At 37.4% G+C, this 21,416-nt stretch overlaps 1 long non-coding RNA gene across 1 annotated transcript; it reads left to right on the plus strand.

The window, feature by feature from the left end:
* The first annotated feature begins 246 nt into the window (after positions 1-246).
* Positions 247-21,026, plus strand: LOC113483694. Its single transcript, XR_003399075.1, has 3 exons — positions 247-281; positions 9,236-9,241; positions 20,923-21,026. It is a non-coding gene; the product is annotated as an uncharacterized LOC113483694 (long non-coding RNA).
* Positions 21,027-21,416: the final 390 nt, after the last annotated feature.

Genomic DNA, 21,416 nt, shown 5'->3' on the forward strand with positions numbered 1-21,416 from the left:
ACTGTTCCAGCACAGGCTTTCTCAGAGTCCCGGCCTTCTTCAGGTGCAGCCATCTGCTCTGGTGTGGGGTCCACCATAGGCTTTGGGTGGGCATCTGCTCCACTGGTCACCTTCATAGGCTCAGGGGGACAGCCTGACCTCTCACAACAGGATGCAGGAGTGGTCTCTGCTCCAGGGCACGTCCTCCCCTTCCTCATCCTTTCTCCAAGCAGACTCATGGTTTGCATAGGTATCCCCTGCACACAGTCTCCCCTTCCTCCTAGGTTTCCCTTCTTAAATATGTCATTCAGATTCACAGCCACCATCACTAATTGACTCAGCCTTGCTGGGGAGGTTGGTCTGACTGGGAGCTTCCAGCAGCCTCTCACAGGTGCCACCTCTCTAACCCCTTCCCCACTAACAAAACACCACCACACACAAACCCAGTACAACTGGAGAAATACATGTAAGAGTATATTTTGCTGATTAAGGATACCAATTAAACTCGGACACCAGAGTGAAAAGAGTAGGTGTATTTTAATGGTGATAACCAAATCATGTAACAGAGTAATACGGGAGACACACAGTAAGAAAAGGCAGAATAGTGCACCTAAAGCAACAAAAGGGAAATACCGGGTAATGCATCAAATCATTACTACCTGAGAGAGAGAATAGTGATTAGGAAAGATCCATCACCATTTGCATACATTGCCATCACCCAGACCCGCAGTGGCTGGGCAGCCCCGGTTACAGCGAGGGTTTGCAGAGCCTGTCCCGACAAGGGGGAAATCCTACGCGGTGCGTCCACCCATAGGTGAGGCTTCCAAAGTCGCTGTGAGTGGGTCCAGCCTTATATACCAGAGATAGGCAAGCCAGAATAGCTGGCACCTTTGTTTTGAGCAAAAAATTCCTGGTTTCATTCTCCTGTTGGATTCCACCCAAAGCCTGGCCAGGGCTCAGTGGGTGACACCAAAGGAGTTTCTAACAAGGCCAAATACCTGGGTTCTCAGCCTTGAACAAGGCTAAACAAGGGAAGTTGGATACATTCTCTCAGCATTTCATCCTCACTACTGATTATATTCTAGGCTGCATCTTTCACTAGCGAGCTTACACACTTTGTTAATGATTACACACTAAGTTGGGAGCTTCAGCTTGGCGCCTGTTGTTCAGGCTTTGGTATTTCAATGCTTTAGCACTTTTTACATCAGCATAAGTGGGTTGTTATAACTTAGTACAATACCTACTAGCACAAGGGTTTTCAGTTATCAAATATACAGGATTCATCTATAGATCAACTCTGACTTGAGCCAGTTGTCCAAGCCTTAGTACTTCAGAGTAATCCACAGAGACTTTCTAAATGAGTAAGACTACTCCTGGTCTGGGGGAACTTACTAAAATGAAAACTGTGAGAAGTAAAAAAACTCTATCAGAAACATCAAATATCCCTGCCTACTCTTGTTCTATTGGCATCCCTTGTTAGGTATTACTGGGGAAACACATGGGACTGAACAGACCCTTTATATGTCTCTCAAGCTTCTCTTAAGAATGTTGAAGTGTATTGTTTCATAGTTTGTGCCATCCTTGAATTTTGAGTTCAGCCTGGTAGACAGGTATTTTTAGGTACTTGGATGCAAACCTTTCCTCAGTGTCCAAAAATGTAATGAGGAGGTCTCTGGTGGTTACATGTAATGTTTAGGCTGTTCAAGGCATCTAGGTTTAACGGGATTTAGACAATCAAAGCTAAGCTGATTAAACACTGTGGAACATACCTTAGCCTGAAGGAGATACTATTTCTCTGTCTCTCATCTGTGGGGCATGGCAATATTACTGATAGTAGAGCACTTTCTGAAAACTGTAGTTGCATCCTGACTCTATGCATATATAATTTTCCAAGGTGTTTTGGTTTCCAAGGGAAGGAAACCTTGGGCATATAGATTAAAAGGTCTGTAAAAGAGGATATCATGAGGTGCCCTGTCATACACCTGCTGTACAATCAATGTACAGCTTTGATCTCTGTTTTCTTTTCCAACAGACATCTAGGAAGCTTCAGGACCATTAAAACCAAATTCTGTTCTTTTCTTGATTGGTTCCAATGAAATCATATTGATGTTTTCCATCCACCTAGCAGATATTTGCTATCAATGTCTGACAGCATTAGTCATTAAATACTGAATTTCTAGGCCTCAAGATATTCGCTTTGACAAAATGTGGGGAGAGAATTGATTTAAGTTATAAAAACATGAGTTATTGAGAAAAGTTCTACTACACTGGAGGCGCCTCACGTTTGGCTTAGAAAACACATGAGTAGCTATGACAAATATGAGGAGTTAGGAGAACCTGTCTCATCAAGAATGTTTGCCTGCCTATTTTTATGTTTAGCATTTCTACTCCAACATTTGTAAATCTTCTCAGAGATCATTTATTTGGCACACCTCTGACATGCTTCTGCTCAATGTTCAGTTCATAAAACTGCTTCTGTACTGGGCTGATGATATAATGCCTGGGAGTTAAAGTCTTGCTATCAGTTTTATGTTTCAGACTACACAACACGTCTATAAAAGGAGTCTACACATTTTAAGGCATGTAGAGATTCTGCTACATTTTTGAAATTAGTTAAGTTTGACCCTATTTTGTCTGCACAGATTCAGAGGTTAAATAACAGCTTGACATATAATCCTTTCAAAATGCTCTTACTCCTTGCCATAGACAGAGGTCCCATAGTATTTCTTTATTAGCTATTTTTTTTTCTTGGGAACCTTTTACTGTAGAGAAGGAGGAGTACAGGAAAATTATGTCAACACAGCAATTATTTATAGGCTAATATTGTCTCAGTGAATATAATAGGCTAAGCACTTGTATGTATGTTAATTGTCATTCAGGCACGTGATGAGTCACTACATGTAGCTGGTGGGAGATGGGTGGGGCAGATGAGCTCTGTAGCGCCTTGACTGATCCTCAGTCATGCTGAGTTGCTGTCTTCCAATTTCCTGCACTTTTATTAGGACATTTCATTTTTCCCTGGAGTCCTTGACTATTGCAGTGTCTTATCTTTAGTTTCTGTAATTTCTCACAGCGTGACAGCATTTTTTTTTTTCAATCAACTGGGCCAAAATCACACAGCACTGCTTCACAAAGCTGTGTCTTGGCTCACAGACAGATGGGCAATGTGTAATCCTGGTCATGGGGTATACATGTAGACTTCTTTCTGGGTACAGCTGTAATAGTAAGCTTTTTGAATTAGCTCTACAACTTACCTACAGCTTAAATAAATACATCATGCATACTAAAATACACTAAAACCAGACATGTATTCTCACTATATTAACTGCTGAGGTAGACATTTTCCTCTGACTGAGCTGTTGCACTATGATATTTTCTTGATTAAGGATCATATCGCTTTAGTGGTGATATGCAATCAAGAAGTGATTTTAAATCACTGAGGACGGTGTGTTTTCAGAATAAGATAGAAATCTTTGCTTACAAGATTCTTTAGTTAATGTAGCCAAGTGTAGCTTAATTCAGAGTCAGTTCTTGCAAAACTGTCTCCCTGTGCCGTCAAGTAGGTCTAGGCTTTTCTCCATGTCTCAGGTAGATCTCCATCTCTGAATGGCATCAGTAAAAACTAAATTGTTTCCTCAGATTTTTTTTTTCTTGATTTCTTACTCTTTCAAAAGGTAATGTGCTGTTCATCACAACTTTTTGTTGTTCTTTGGTGAAATGCTCAGATACAATTTCACAGGCTGGGCCAAAACAGGTTGAATAAGAAGAGCAGCCTGGCTGAACAGAGAGCTTTGGCTGGAACTCAGGAATAAAAACTTATGACCATTAGAAAAAGGGGCAGAAAACTCAAGAGGACTACAAAGATATTGTGAGGTTATGCAGGGAGAAAATTAGAAGGTCCAAAGCCCAGCTAGAACTTAATCTGGCTACTGCCATAAAATACAATTAAAACTGTTTCTATAAATACATTAATAACAAAAGGAGGGCTAAGGAGAATCTCCATCCTTTTTTTTTTTTTTTTTTTTTTTTTTTTTTTTGGATTGGGGAGGGGAAACATAGTTGTTACTGATTGTTACTGATTTGTTATTAATTTGAGCTGATGATTTTTGCTGATTTTGATAAGGAATGATTTGGCCTAATCAATTAAATGGAATTTCACAGGAATATTTATTTTATAGAAGAGAGTTGTATAATATTTTAAGTAGTCATAGAAATATTGTATTTAGTTTAAAATAATCATACAACCAGTTATGCTTCTACAAAGTCCTTTGTAAAGTCCCAGGCTAAGGCCACATAGGCTGGTAACAATCATTAACCAAATTTCCGTTCAAAGAATAAAACTCATGAAGAGATACTATTGTTAGACTGTTCAGTAAGGATGATTTATTGTCCTGCATACCAGGATGCTCTAAAAGTTACATTGTGAAAGGAACTCAAAGCATGATAAAATTGCAATGTGAGCCAAAGTCTTTGAGTCAAGGACACTGGAGGGTCTTTTTTCTGATTCAGTAGTCCGTGGTGGTTGCAAAAGCAGTCCCCAACTCATTTCAGGACTCAAGTGCACATAACTGGAAAGAGGTGGGAATAAGAAAATGGGTTACGGGAATTATTATGTTTATGAATGAGAACTTGATTATTATGTATTACTGTATCCTATATAATCAGCATGCTACATGGGTTAGGTGTGCATTGTTGGTGAGACAACTCCCCTATGCACCTGGTTGTTAATAAAGGAGTGTCTACTTATCTACATCACATTGGTGTCAATAGGTATTTTTATCTTGTTTTGGTGACATAGTGACAAAAGATGAGGAAAAGGCTGAGGTACTTAATGCTTTCTTCGCCTCAGTCTTTAATAGCAAGGCCAGTTTATCTCCAGTACCCAGCCCCGTGAGCTGGAAGACAGGGATGGGGAGCAGAATGAAGCCCCAGTAATCCAAAGGGAAATGGCTAGCAACCTGCTATACCACCTAGACACAGACAAGTATATGGGGCTGGATGGGATCCACCCAAGAGTACCGAGGGAGCTGGTAGAAGTGCTCACCAAGCCACTTTCAACTATTTATCAGCAGTTCTGGCTAACTGGGGAGGTGCCAGTTGTCTGGAGGTTAAAAAATGTGACGCTCATCTACAAGAAGGGCTGGAAGGAAGATCAGGGGTAGTACAGGCCTGTCAGTCTGACCTTGGTGCCAAGGAAGATTATGGAGCAGATCATCTTGAGTGCCACTGCATGGCATGTACAGGACAACCAGGTGATCAGGCCCAGTCGTCATGGGTTTATGAAAGGCAGGTCCTGCTTGACTAACCCGATGTCTTTCTATGACAAGGTGACCCACCCAGTGGATGAGGAAAAGGCTGTGGATGTTGTCTACCTAAACTTCAGTAAAGCCTTTGACACTGCTTCTCACAGCATTCTGCTGGAGAAATTGGCTGCTCACAGATTGGACGGGCATGCTCTTGATGGGTAAAAAAAAATATCTGTATGTCCAGGCCCAAAGAGTTGTGGTGAATGGAATTAAATCCAGCTGGTGGCCAGTCACAAGTGATATTCTCCAGGGATCAGTACTGGAGCCAGTTTTGTTTAGTATCTTCATCAATGATCTGGACAAGGGGATCAAGTGCACCCCCATCACTAAGTTTCCAAATGACACCGAGCTGTGTGGGAGTGTTGATGTGCTTGAGGGTAGGAAGGCTCTACAGAGAGATCTGGACAGGCTGGATCACTGGACCAAGGCCAACCATATGAGGTTACTGGGTCCTGCACTTAGGTCACAACAACCCCAGGAAACTGTAGGGGAAGAGTGGGTGGAAAGTTGCCTGGCAGAAAATGACCTGGGGGTGTTGGTCAACAGCTGGCTGAATATGAGATGGCAGTGTACCCAGGTGGCTAAGAAGGCCAATGGCATCCTGGCTTGTGTCAGAAATAGTGTGTTCAGAGAGACTAGAGAAGTGATCATTCCCCTGTACTCGACACTGGTGAGGCTGCACCTCAAATACTATGTTTGGTTTTGGGCCCCTCTCTACAAGAGAGACACTGAGGTACTAGAATATCCAGGGAAGGGCAATGAAACTGGTGAAGGATCTGGAAGAAAAAGTCTTGTGAGGATCAGCTGAGGGATCTGGGGTTGTTTAACCTGAAGAAAAGGAGGCTGAGGGGAGACCTTATTGTTCTCTACAACTACGTGAAAGAAGTTTGCAGCGATGTGGGTATTGATCTCTTCTCCCAAGTAACAAGAAAAAGGACAAAGGGATATGGCCTCAACTTGCACCAGAGGAGGTTTAGATTGGATATTAGAAAAAATTTCTTCACTGAAAGGATTATCAAGCATTGAAACAAGCTGCCCAGGGAAGTGGTATCCCTGGAGGTGTTTAAAACATGTGTAGATGTGGTGCTTGGGGACATGGTTTAGTGTTGGACTTGGCAGTGTTCATTTCAGGATTGGACTTTTCCAACCTAAATGATTGTATGATTCTATGATTCTAAAACTAGCTGAGGAATATGTTTGCTGAACTCTCATATTTAATTTCGCATAGTCCAAAATAGAAACTAACCAACACAATTCCATCAAGAAAAAAAATTACAAGATGATGTAATTAAGTTTTTTTAATTTGTCCCTTGTCTTAGAAGTTAAGGAAAGCATGTATTTGTTCAATAAAATTGCTACAAAAATTTGCATGTTGTCTATATCTACATAAAAGACTAAATCTGTTAAGACTATATGAATGTCCTTTGACTCTGTATCTTGCAAATATTAATGAAATATGAATTTATCATCCTTCATTATCAGCTCAGTTAATACCTGAATACCTCACCATACTTGAGAGAATTGAAAAATGAGTACTTGAGTAAATTCTTATTTGATGATAGATAACCATATGACTTCAGGGTTCAGGCTACATTCTGGTTTGACTTCAAGAGTTGGGTACATGGTTTCTTCTCTGCAACATGGCTGGACAATTTAGTCCCATACTATGTATAAAAACGTGTTGGGAATATTTTTTTCATACTGTCTGTCAACAGAAGCATATTAGGTAAGCATGCAACTTCCTTATAGCTTGTGGCAGTTTTCCAGTATGCATAAACAGCTTGGGTTTGATCCTTAAGGTTATTTGGGATTTATCGATATAAGAACTTGCTTCTGCTTCCCTGCCATTTTACTGAAAATGCTGTTATAATAAATGTTTGTATTGAATGGGGGTGTAAATAAACCAAAGGTGTTTATAGTGTTTACTATGAATGTCCTACAGTTTTGGAATTCAAGAGTATTATTTTTTTTCCAATAGTACACATCTTCAATATATGTGACAAGCATTACACTTACAGTAATGTTGCAAATAAGAACTAGAAATGCCAGTATTTCAGTTTGCTGAGGTATTACAAGTGTTTTCTTAATTATTGTTTGTTTCAGAAAAATAGATGGATCATTATATCTGTAAATTCTTGGCAGATCCTTCATTTCTAAAAGTGATTGACAGGAAAAGAGTATTTTGTGATTTAAATGACTTTGTATCTTTCCTTGATCTTTATATATTGCTGTATTTTAACTCTATGTAGTTTAGAAATGTGTTTTATTTAAATATATATAGTTTAGAATATTAGTACTTAATAACTTGAAGGATATCTCTTAAATTATTTTATAGCCATTGATTGTATTCCTGTTAATAAGTAAATACTAATGATACATGTAAAAATGTACCTAAATTTAGCTAAAATGCAATTTATGTAAATTCAAACCTTCCAAGATCATTTTATATCCAATTAAAAAAGAAGAAATGTTTAATGATACAAAATTCCACTCTTATTTTGAATTTTCTTATGTTTTTAAAATGAAAAGAAGGGTAATTGAACTCTAGAAAAAGCTGATCTAATAATTTGTTCCACATCTCTGATTTATCACTGAAGAGAATTTCCTAATTAGCATTTTGACCTTTATGAAGATAATTTTAGGGAATCTTTCATTAGTAGTAGACCAGTCAGGGGTTGTGGATTAAAACACTAACTTTTTCTGATGATGCAAAACCTACTTTAAAAAGTTTTCGGAAGTTCCCATATTTACTTAATTTGGTAACTGATTTACAGCAAACCACTCTATGTCAAGTTATCACTGCTAATAGAATGAAGGTTAATGGTCTGTGGGCAAAATTTCATTCAGATTCTTAGGATGGGTTTTTCAAATCAGATTTCCTAGCTCGGTAGAACTGGCATTGTTTCTTGAAATACTTTTTGAAAATATTATTAAAATCAAAAGCATCAAGAATTAATAAGATGTGTCATTACATACCAAGAACCTCTGATCTCTGTGCATTGTCTCCCTGAAGATCAGAAGTGGTGAGTTCTGTCTGTATATGTGCCATACACAGAATAGAGGACACCATCTAATTATTTACAGATATTTTCTTTCTGTTTTCATATTCTAGACAAAAATCAACACGTGTCTGACCATTTCTCTCAGTAAGCAGTCTGTATAAACTAATTGTTGTGATGCTAAGTTCTCAGAGGCTTCAACTTCAGTCAGTATATGTTTCAACAGAAACACTCCGACATTTGATTGTAATGACTTATTCTGCAAGAGTTTTAAGGGGCAGTAAATAACAAGCTATTTTAGGGCACTACTGTAGGTATAACTCTCATTACAGTTACTGATGGAGCTTGGTGCCTGGTTGTTATGCCAAGAGAATATTAACACATGTTCTATTCATTCCTATTCAGTGAAGCACATAGGAGTTTAGGCTTAGGTCATGTTGAATGTAGTGGGAGTTTTGTTTGTTTAGGTTGTGATATTGAGACTTTTTGGCAATCATTATAATATTTGTTTGTTGGTATAGGCGTAAGAGACTCTTTGTGTGTGCCTTGCCACTCCTGAGCTCTAGAGAGGGTCCTGAGAACCACAGACCAGTGAGCCTCACTTCTGTCACAGCTAAGACGGCAGAGGCTGTTGTATGAAATAAGACTATATAAGAAGAGTAAATGCAGAGAGTCTGATGGGAAAGTGACAATATGGCTTCTCTAAAGGGAAATATTGGCTCAGCGCGCAAAAATCATGACAGGACAGGCAAAGTGAAATCTCCAAATTTGCAAGTTAAAGGAGTTTGTAAAGTCACGAGGCCGCATATATATTTCAATACCCACAATACAAAAACTGGGAAGCACTTCAGTGAGATTGATTTGAGACAGATAGTATACACAGTAGGCAATAAACTTGTGTGACTTGGTGCACAGGAAATTGTGGGAGGAGGCAGCAATAGTAGGTTCAAGTAGCAGGTTCAAGGGATTAGATAAATCCCTGGACAGCAGATCCAGAAATGAATACTAACAGGACCAGGCAGAAATATACTAACAACCCAATCACAATCAGGACTGTCCAGCCAGTATAAGAAGAACAGACAGCAGAAGATGATTGGGTTTGCATGCTTTGCATATTTCTAAATAGCATTTCCTAATGCCATCTGAAGAGACAAAATAGATGGCCCATGCTTCTGAGAGAGCAGGACATTTCTTACGTTCATATTTTGCAGGTAGCACTGCTCTCCATTCTTTCATTTGCTGTTCAGGTAGTTTGGAATTCAATCTGTTATTTCTTGAGTAACTCTGCTTTGCTGAGGGCCATTTTGTGCCACCTTCCAAAGAGCACTCATTACTCTAAGAAGCTTCACTGATTTTGGCCTGTAAAAATTCCTTCATTCTGATATAAAACATGGCACAGCTGAGACCCTGGAGACTTTCTTCGCTTAAAATATAGAACCTTACTGAGTTAAAGGAAAAGCACAATAAGTGTCAACATTTCCAGTTCAACATCCTTGACTTTGTGTGCGTCTAGCTCTCTAGTCCTCAGGCAAGTGCAATTCTTTTCTTTCAGTGATGGAACATAAACCGCAGTGCACATAATCTATAGGTTTAGGCTCTTGATATATAGAAAAAAATTTCTTCATATTGGCAAATTGCACTGTGTTTTACGTTGGAACTAGGTAGTTGTTAGTTGTGTGTAAAGTTGTTACTCAAAAGGTCTGTAGGCAGTGAGAAGTATGTTTACCTGGTAGGAAAGATATGAGGAAAGTGTAGAATCAACCATTAGTATGTAGCTGGTGTACAATTTCTTTGAAAACTGAAACTGCCCAAAGGACTTTTTAATGACCACAGTCATATACCCCATATAAAGACTCGTAATCCTAGCAGCCAGATATACTATTCAGCCACAACCCAGTGTTGATTCCTGATAAAAGAGCCACTTTCTGAATGCTGATACATCATGCATCATGATAATGCTTATTTATTTATTTTTGAACTACATGTTCAAGAAGAAAACTAATACCTCTGTAAGTCCCCAAAGTGCAGGAGGCTGTGGGAATTGATGCATATTGTGAGTTAAAGCATATCATTACTGACTTGGTTGTGGCATGTATTTGCAATTTATCATGGAGGGTCACTTGGTAAGATCATAACACAATGGCATATTTACTTTTCCTAACAGTTTGACTTGCATCTAAAAATGACATTTACAATTTTATTATAATTCTTTACTGAAAATTTGTTTTAAAATGATAACCACAAAATGACAAAAAACAGTTGTGAGATAAAATAATAGTTTTCTGTGAAAACAGAGTTGAAGACCTCATGAAAATTGGTCTTCCTTTCTCCCTTACATGTTCCTGTGTGTATAAAAAAGGTTTGTGTTTATGGAGATATCTGAGTTCAGATAGTAATATTAAATAAGCTGGCTAATGCTGGGAAAAGTCTGATATTCAGTCAAATCTTGTGACAGTTTTCTTCTCCCAGCTTTTCATCCGTTCCTGAATTTTCTAATGGAGATTAGGCTTTTTAGGGTTTTAAAGACACAGTTCAGAGAGTCTTTGCCTATTTCTTTCTTCTTACACTTTCCCTTCCCTTTTCCCTCCCCCATATCCCCACATCACTCATATGGACATGGTGATCAAACACATGCTTCCTTAGAATCCAAAAGTAATGGAAAATACATTATGGAAAAAATCCACAGTTAGAATAAACAGTAAGGACGTAAACTCTGCTATAACTCAGCAGATCAGTAAGATTTAAAAAAAAAAAAAAAAAAAATTAACAAGAGAGTGTTTTTCTCAACAATGTCTGCAGTAGTTTGGATTTGTTTAGACTGCTGTGAGACCCTTATTTTTTCAGAAAAAGTGGAAGCAACAAAAAGGTATCTTGTCTTAAGCACCGGGCTTGGAAAAAATAGTTTTTACTGTAGAAATGCTACACATAAATAATGATATATTTTCTTTATACCTGATAGGCTGCTTCAAGCAGTAAGTCAAAGACTAACAATACAGATATTTTTGTATATCTGTGTATCCTTTAGATATGGCATTAAAAATATTTTAAAATGAAGGAATGGAGATTGGTTTTGCAAAATCTGCTTACACTGCCTTCTTTTACAATGGTTTGTGACTGGCTTCCTTTTCACCTGAAAGAACAGACTGAAAAGAACTCTGAGAAAAGGTTATGCATTATTATCTTTCTGATAAATGCACAGGGGAAGGTAAAGGCTGCAAATATCATATATTGTAATGAATGTCAGTAATCCATTTTAGTGGAATCTCAAGCCTGGGAGAAGTGGAGCAAGTTCTGGTAAACAAACTCCAGATGGAGATAGCAGAAAATGTGAAGAGAAATGGCACTCAGAGGGAATACCTCCAAAATATAATTAAGGGGGCAGAATGACTCAAACAAGATGAATGAGCCAGTATTTCACTTACAGTCTTGAGACTGTTTTGATGTTTGGGGTTTTTGAGGATTTGAGTTTATATATTTTTTCTCAAAATAAAATCCAACTGCTGCTTTACCACTAGCATTTAGATTTGAAATCTGTGACATTTGTTAGTCTTTATGACAGTATTCCTACATCTTCTACTTTTTATTTTCCTGTTGATTAGGTAATATGAATTTGCATATAAAACCACGCTCTCCCTAGTTAAAATATCAGAATTAAACTGCAAACTGTTGTATTACATTGGGGTTTTTTGATACTGCCAGTCAAGTATGATGAAGATTAGTGAAATAAGATCTATTAATGGCCCAATGATGAACCTAGCAATTCCTTTTAACCCTGTATATTTGCTCCTTGATGTGTATTATCTTCTTTTCAGCCTTTTTGATCATTGTGGAACTTGCAGCTACAGCATACAAAAAATTTACAGCCGAGCTCAAAAAAACCAAGTGGACAAATTCATGGATGTAGAACCCATCAAAGGCTGTTAAACACAAAGGTAACTCACCTGACTCAGGAAGTGTCTAAGCCTCAGGGTGGCTAAAGACACAGCTTACTGTCATAAATGCTTTCTCTTGCTTACACTCTTTTAAGTATGTATTACTGACCATGGGATTAGACTTTTGATCCTATATGTCTATTCCAAAAATGGACAAAAAAATAACTCCAAAATGTGCACTCAGCTGACAAAACTAGGGTGAAGTTACTTCACTGAAGTGAACTCTGTAGACTTGAAGGCTTAGGAAAAGGCAGATTTGTTTGATGCATTTTTCTTCCTGATTATAGTGTTTCTGAATAAATACATGTCTCTGTGACAAATAACTTTTTTTTTTTTTCAGTGAGCAACTGATTGCAATTTACCCATGCTGTAAGATCTTTCACCAGCAATGCCATTGCATGTGTGTAATAGAGAAAAAGTGATTTTGTGTACTTTGAGACACCCTGAACCAAACTTTATTAGAATGAATCCTACCCCCAAAAATATTTTATCCATAGATGTAACTTATTTCAATTGATTTTAATAATCAGGTGAATATTAGAAAAAAAAGAAACATTCCAAAACTCAAACCCCAAACTAAACAGAAACAAAACCCTCCAAATAATAATTTGAAAAATCAAAACATTAGGTCTTAGCAAAATCTTAAACTTCATTCTGCAACATTTGGATTTTAATTTTCATCAGCAGGCTAAGCAGGATCACAGCTGTTTGGGAAGACAGGATCTACAATCAGCACAATCTTGTTAAATTAGATAAATGGATTGAATTCTGAAAAATGACCAGACATGGAGAAGAAAGTGAGAGAGTTTAAGTGATAGATTAGTGTCAAATGCACAAAGGTAGAAGAGAGAAGTTGTCTAGGTAGTTGTATCACAGAGTAACATTCAGGGATTAAAAAGAATGAAGAGACAGTTATTCAGATGTGCTGCATTAGGATTATCACATGAGAAAATGAAGGAAGATTGCTCTGATCTATGACTGATTCTACCAGAAGCTAGGTATTTGATATATGTTTTCTGAAAGAAAAAAAAAAAAAAAAAAGAAAAAACCCCAGTACAGTAGAGGTCAGAAGGCACCTAAAATATTAGAAATCTTGGAAAATAAAATCATTGAATCGGAGAATAATTTGGGTTGGAAGAGACCTTTAAAAGTTTTTTAGTACAACCTTGCCTGTATTGAACAGGAACATCTCTTCAGCTAGATCAGGTTTCTCAGAGCCCCATCCAATCTGACCTTGAACCATCTTTATGATGAGTTTATGCCACAAAATAAAACCTAGATCTAAATCTGCATTTAAATCAAGAATCTGAATTTATCTATAGATTTCAACTTTCTTTGTATCTAGAATATAAGAGACTTACCTGTGTTTACCATTTTGGATTTAGTATGAAGAAAGCAAGACAGAAAATGAGAAAGTAATATTTTCTTTTAACAGCAAGTGCTTGCTATAGTAGAAACAAAATGCTTTGGATGTCCCACAAGAGCCTTTCAGGTAAAAAAAAAAAAAAAAAAAAAAAAAAAGAGAGAAACAGTATGAGTTTGAAGGTTATGGAAAATGAATACTGTGTTCTGATTTTGTTGAAATACCTGATAACTCTGAAAATGCAAGACTTCTGAGAAAGTTAAGGAGTGATTGCTTTGTCTGATAATATAAAAAATAGTACATTTCTCTCTTAATTTGGATCATGTGTTTAATAAAAGCTAATGTCAGAGGTGGAAGGCCAATGAATTAAAGACAGTACTGTAATCATCCCCTTGGTGCCTCATCTTTCATATCTCTTTGAACTGAATACTTTTCTTTTTGACAGTTTTTGAGCAAATAAAGCTTTTTTGTTGCCTGAACTCCTCTGGGTGAATAAATGGAAAATCAACATTCTGCTGGATTTTATAGATTATTTAAACAGACTTAATAGGATTCTCTTATATCACAAAAAAGAATATAAGAATGAAATGTAATGAGGTGAAGATACTGTACAATATAATTAATTAGAAATAATATTTAATCAGTAAAATTACATTGCTGTGACGGCTATTTGTTCTGAAATAAGACACTCTGAAAGCAAACTAGATATAATGCATGAGCTACTGTCTGCAGCCTTTTGAGCAGTTTGGTAAATTTGTATCAGAAATTCATTTGTACTCAAAGTGTACCCCCCCAACACTTTTGTGTCATAAAATATGCACTTTTTAAAGAGCAAGTACTTAACTAATAATGTTCATGGTCTTATGAAGCCAGCTTTATGATGTTCTTTCTCTAAAGAACAATTTAATTAGATATCAAAATGTCTCCTGAAGTGAGTTACTTAAGTTAGATCTGTGTATTACCTGCAGAACTGAAAGGTAGTGATGCTTCTGTTTTACCCTGTTGTTTTAGAGACTAAGAGAAAAACGTCAGTACCTGTTTACCACTAAAGGAAATCTGTTGTTTAACTTAATATCTTAGTCCTTATCCATTCATGGAAAAATTTCCATGGACTTCACTGAGGTTTTGTTTTTGCATGTGTCCTGGTTCAGCTAGGATAAGTTTAAGTTTCTCCTAAGCAGGAGGAAGGGATCTCCAGCCGGGTTATTCATACCATGCTGACATCAGGTCCGGCGCGGCAGCATGGGAAGCTTTTCCCTTTGTGGCTTTGGTCACGGGAAGCAGGTGTGCGGGCTGCCTGTGTCCATTGTGGTATTTCTCTGTATATCTTTTGTCTTGTTTGCTGTTATAACTGTTTATTGTTACCATTGCTACTGTTGTTGTTCAGATTGTTTATCACATTGTTGTATTCAATTTCTTCTTATTTTAACCCGGGGTTTGTGCTCTACTTGTGTCCGAGGGTGGGGGAGGGACAACGGCAATGTGGTCTCTGGTCCCGGCAGGGCTTAAAACTATCACACCATAAAACATGGGATAATGTTATTAATGATATTAATTATTATTAATGATTAATGTTAAGGGAATTTATAAGGTTATGCAGCAAGTTACTTTGAACATACACAAAGTTGTAAGTTTTTCATCCAGTAATGATAATCCCAGTAAGGGAGGGAAGCCACCTCTTCCTCTGTTAACTCCTACTACTATGATTAGATTTTTTTGTTGTTGTTTTCTTTGTTTACAGTAAATGATCAATATTATTTTTATTATTTTTATTATTATGACCAGTCTGTTACTGGTCATTTTAAGAATTTCATGGAATCAAATGATTGTAGTCTATACTGGTATCAAATGTAGTTCTACAGTAAAGCAGCACAGAAAGCTATTCTAACAGTGGAAATAGTGAACTAAAATATTTTCTCTTCTGCTTTAAAAAATTAAACCTGAAATCTTACTTTATTCATTTGAGGGGGTAGGGGGAATCCAGATATCATTCCACCAAAGGGCAGTAGTCTCATTATGCATGCTCAGTAAATAAATCATAGTATCCTCCCATCCCCCAATTATTTAGAAGGCAATTGACTCTCTGTTGAAAACTGTAAATCTTTTAGAAATAAGTTAGTCAGTGTTTGCCTTCAATCTTAAGACGGGTTTAGTGTTAAAACTTGCAAAAATCAGATATCTGTCTCAATAGAACCTCAAGATATATTTTAATGAAACAGCTTTGTAATAAAACAATAAGAATATAATTTTAAATCTATGGTCATTTTTCTGCCACTTCAAATAAATAGATATTTTTGATCTTATTCACATTTTCTATATTAATAATAGATGTAATTTAACAGCCCACTAAATATAGAGTCCAATAGAATTTTGATTGGGCTACGAGTGCAGAATAGGTTTAATTGTTAGAGGACTTAAAAGAAAATATTAAAATTTTTAAAAATTCATAATATTTTTCTCCCTCTTGAAAAGTTCTAGACTTTTAATTCGTTTTTTTTTTAATCTTTTTCCTTTTGAAATTTTCTAGATAAAAGCTGCACTTCAGACCAAAACCTGTGGCTTAGTTTTTACATAGCTGAAGAGGAGACAGCAAGTACTAGCAACACATCTGTAAACATTTAAATTACTGGTTTGCATACTGCAGCAGAAGTGTGAGGACTGGTGTGTCTGGTGTTGAGCAAAAAGGTCTCCCTTGTGGCAGAAAGAAACCAATACCTCCTTACCACCACTATGTAATTCAGCACAACTGCCCTGTAACAGGGTACAATTGGAAACGTGAAAGTCCATCAAATCATCCTTGAAACTAGGTGAGGAGGAGGCAGACATGACACAGCCCAGAGGCCAGGAAATAGAAGACAGAGGATGTGATGCTTTCCTCTGATATTTTTTAAAAATACATTTTGTCCTGCAATATTTGTTGTTTTATTGCAGCTGCTGTATGGATACACATCCAACAGGTTTCCCGTGGCCTTTAAATTATTTTTTAAAAGTTTTCTTCTGGTCTATAAATTTAATTTACATGTGGGCAGTCTAAAGCAGTGTTCCCAAATCCACTTTGCATTCCACATCAGCTGGAGCCAAACAAGCAGGAAAAAGAACTGATATCCCCACAGTTTGTCTGTGATACTCAACATCTTAAAATGCCCCATAATCTGCTTACTTTCCCCTGCTCTCAGAAGCACATGAAACATTCTTGTGCTAATCAACTGCAAACTGCCAGTTGATTTCATTGGATTTAGGACTTGACCCATAAAGTTAAAATGTGGGTGGAGTGTTCAGTGAAATTACCTGTCAAAAACTATTTGTAAACAATCATTCAGCCTGTAGGGTGACTTTTCAACCCTTAGGCATGATTAAATAGATTGACCTTGATTTTGTATTTCATGTTGCCTTTTAAATTTTTCCAGCAATTTCCTTGTTTAGTGTTTGTGGCTTGGCACAAAGTACCTTTTTATTCTGTGCTAAAAATAATTTAATGCAAACACCACCTGAGCAAGGAGAAACTAAATTTTCTTTTCCATTATTGACTCTTCACAATGATTTGTAAAAGAAGCTAATAGTGTCAGAACATGTGTTAAATGTGTTCATCTGATTCGTGTCAATGTGGGGCATTGTATGATGAGTGATGAACTGTGACCCCCCTCTACACATGGAATTCTTAAGTATCCTATTTGCTCTTATCTGGTCACAGGCTGATGGGGGGCAGGGGGTGTCCTGTTTGCCTTTACATAGCCACCAACTTAAAGGGAACAAGACAATGTGTAAATAGTTCTTGCCTTTTTCTTACAAATGTTATTTAAGGAATGTTATATAGTATGTTAACAACCTGATTCCTGTCATGAATTGGATCGAGCGCATGCATACTCCAGTGACCATCGGGTGAGAGTCGAGAAGACTCCAGGAGATGAAGAGGGCATGCGCTAAAGAAGATACGACTTTTCATGAATATGTAACAACATAAGAGATAAATACCAAAACCAGAAACTGTACGGTGTGTGTTCTGGTAGAGCAGAGACTCCAGGCGCCCACAGCGCTGATTGCTTGTCCCTATTCACTTAATAAATTGGAAACTTAGTTTGAAGTCCTGTTTGGAACTAAATTATTTATCACAACATGTATGCAAGACCTTTAAAATGAACCCACTCAATTTGTCTCTTTAGCTGATATTCTTTCCTCTCCATCAGTTTTGGTTGTTCGTTTTTTTTTTTTTTTTTTTGTTTTTTTTTTTTTTGGTGTGTGTGGTGGTTGGTGTTTGGTTTTTGTTTTGTTTTTTTTTTTACCAAATGCTCTAAATGTCAATATTTTAATGAGGTTGTTTACAGTTAAAGGAAGGTACAGGTTAGATCAGATATCACAGGGATTTTGTAAATTCAAAGCTTATCCTTTCATAATTCTAATACTGCTAGGTTGCTTTGAAAACCAGAGTTCCAGTTAAATAAAAATATTGACATATATTTAAAGCACAATATTTATCTATTTTACATTAAAATTTTAAGCATTTTCTATAATGTTGTATTTATCTCTATAAAGGATATCATGGACACATCTTAGTGAAAACTTTTGTCTAGCTTTTTTTATTGGCAAAGAGCTAACAACAGTCCCCTGGCTGAGACTAAACTGTTTAAAAATATGATTAAATCTGTATTTTTAGTAGCTTAATAGAGCTTCTTGATATGTTCAGAAGTGAGCTAGAAAGTAAAATATTTAACTACTTTCATTCTTATTATGGTCAATATGTTTCTAGAAGGTTTGATCTGCATCTTCTAAAAAGTAACCTGACATAGCCCTCAATTCTTGTAACTAATTTTAAATATACACTAAGAGAATCATAGGAAGTTATCCTGTATTGTAAGAAGTTTGTTTTTCTTAAACAGATTTTTGTAGTCACATGCTTTAAAACAGTTATTTGAAAATTTTGGATTATCCATCCAGGACCATGAAAAAATAATTTGGTAAAGTGAAGAAAATTCTCAGAACTACTCAAACTATGAAATGCAAATGTTCTTTCATACTAGAAAAGGCCATTACAATTTTTAACAAAATCTGCTGCAAGTAAAAGTATAAAAGAAATAATTATAAGTTTTATGTATAGGGAACAATCTGAAATAGTAACTGAAATGTGATTGAAAAGCAATTGTATTGTATCATTCAGTAGTATTTTAACAAAATGTAAAGATAGAATAAAGTATTAAAAAAGTATTCACAAAAGGGGAAGACATAAACCCCTGTTTTCACTCTTTTTCTGTAATTTTGCAGTGTATTTCCAACTTTTTTCTACCTTTTTCTCCTTTATTTGAAATAAACAAGGTGTTTGTGTATATAAAATTAGACTTATGAGGTGAATAGACCTTCTGCGGACAAGAAAACTGACCGTTCTCAGCAAATTAGCTAAACATGTTACAAAGGGAAATCTTTGTGGAAAACTTTTCATCTTTCACAATGCATCTTTTGAAGAGTTTCAGTGTCAGCGTACAATAAAAAGGTCATTGAATCATCTTTTTTTTTTTTTTTTCCCAAAAATTTTGACCACTTCAGAATCTGAAGATAATCTTTGATTCCATTTAATACAAGGAATATTTTGAAATTATTTGTTCATGTTTGAAATCTATGAGAAGTATTAAGATTATTGTCAGTGTAACTACACATTATGCTTTGGGGTTTTTAAAAATCAAAGTCCTTGTAAAATCTCTATCTTAAGAGTGTTTCCTTCTAGAAGTGTCCTAGATAATTACCTGTAAAATTAGTGAAATTGGTAGACTGGTTAAGGAAATTAGCTAGGCTGGATCCCAGAAATCACAGTTCTCGATTCATCTCCTGTAGGGATCCGGCAGAAACCTTCCCACCACAACTCTTCTCATTTCTAGTCTGAAAGTATCACATTTACTTTATGACTTTTCTGCTACTGACTTTGATCAATAGCTGTAGCAGTAGATTGATAGAACAATGGACATTTGAACATTTAAAAGTTATAGATTGTCATGGTTTAGCCCCAGCTGGCAATTTAGCACCACCCAGCTGCTCACTCACTACCCCCTGGTGGGATGGAGAAGAATATTGGAAGGGTAAAAGTGAGAACACTCGTGGGTTGAAATAAAGACAGTTTAATGGGCGAAGCAAAAGCTGCGTGCCCAAGCAAAGCAAAACAAGGAATTCATTCACCACTTCTCTTTGGCAGGCAGGTGTTCAGCCATCTCCAGGAAAGCAGAGCTCCATCACATGTAACAGTGACTTGGGAGGACAAAACACCATCACTCTGAATGTCCCCCTGCTTCCTTCTTCCTCCCCCAGATTTAGAGTCTGAGCATGACATCATACGGTATGGAATATCCCCTTGGTCAGCTGGGGTCAGCTGTCCCAGCTTGTTTTCCCTCCCAGTTTCTTGTATATCCCCATACCACTCTCTGGTGGGGTGGGGTGAGAAGCAGAAAAGGCCTTGACTCTGTTTAAGCACTGCTCAGCAATAACAAAAAGAACACTGTTGTTGTAGTTTGAGCCCAGAGGGGAACTGAGCACCATGCAGCCCACTCGCTCACCCCTCCTCCCTCAGGAATGAACAGGAAAACATAAAACAAAAGGCTGGAGGACTTAAATAAGGATAGGGAAGGATGATTCACCCATTACAGTCAAGAGCAAAATACAGACTCATTAGAAGAAGAAAACATGAATTTAATTCAAACTCTAACAACACTTAACAGACAGAGTAAGACTGTGAGAAGCATCACCACATCTTGAAAACACCTTCTCTCACCACTCCCTCCTTCCTGGGCTCAGCTTTTCTCCTGATTGTTCTACCTTCTTTCCTCCCAGCAGCACAGTGGGGCAGAGAATGGGGGTACAGTCAGTCCACCACTCTTTCCTCCTCAGGGGAGGACTCGTCACATTCTTCCCCCGCTCCAGCATGGGGTCCCTCTCACGGGAGACAGTAATCCATGAACTTTCTCTGATGTGAGTCCTTCCCAAGGGCCATAACGTTTCCCAAGCTGGTTCTGTGGGTCCCTCCCATGTGTTGCAATCCTCCCAGCACAAAATTACAACAGCAGTGTCTTCTTCCTACAAAGTCCCAGCCTTCTTTGGGTGCAGCCACCTTCTCTGGCACAGGGTCCTCCATGGGCTTCTGCTCCACTGTGGACCTCCATGGGTGGCAAGGGGGCAGACCTGCCATCTCACCATCCACTTTTCTAGTAACAACTACAGGATACAGAGGAGTCTCTGCTCTGGGGCACCTCCCCAGATACTCCTCCTTTCTTCAGCTGACCTTGGTGTTTGTCTAGGTGTCCTCCTTGTAACTTCTCACAACTCCCCCACCTCTTTCCAGATTCCAATACTTAAATATGTTGTCACAGAGGCACGGCCACCATCGTTAATTGGCTTGGCTTTGGCCAGAGGCAGGTCTGACTTGGAGCTGGGGGAGTTTCAAGAAGCTTCTCACAGGGGGCCACCACTGTAGTGCCCTCCCCCACTAACAAAAACCCCTGCTACACACACAAACTCATCACAAATCCAAAACATAGCCCCTTACTAGCTACTATGAAGAAAATTAACTCTACCCCATCCAAAACCAGCATACAGATATAACCAACATATTTCATGCAGACTGTAAGCTGGTGATAGTAATTTTTACTGATCATCAAAACTGCATAAAATCAAAATACATGCAGAATATGTAATTTAAGATATTACTTTTCACTTAAGCTATCCTATTAGCTGACTGAAAACCTTGACTATTCCCAAGATTTTGTTTTATCCAGAGCCCACTGATAAAAAATGCATGCAATCATATATCAAATCAATAGGCCTGTGGCAGATGCCACTTTTTTTTTTTTTTTTTTTTTTTTTT

The sequence above is a fragment of the Athene cunicularia genome (assembly GCF_003259725.1).
Source record: "Athene cunicularia isolate RWA chromosome 1 unlocalized genomic scaffold, athCun1 chr1_part1, whole genome shotgun sequence".
Lineage (NCBI taxonomy): Eukaryota > Metazoa > Chordata > Aves > Strigiformes > Strigidae > Athene > Athene cunicularia.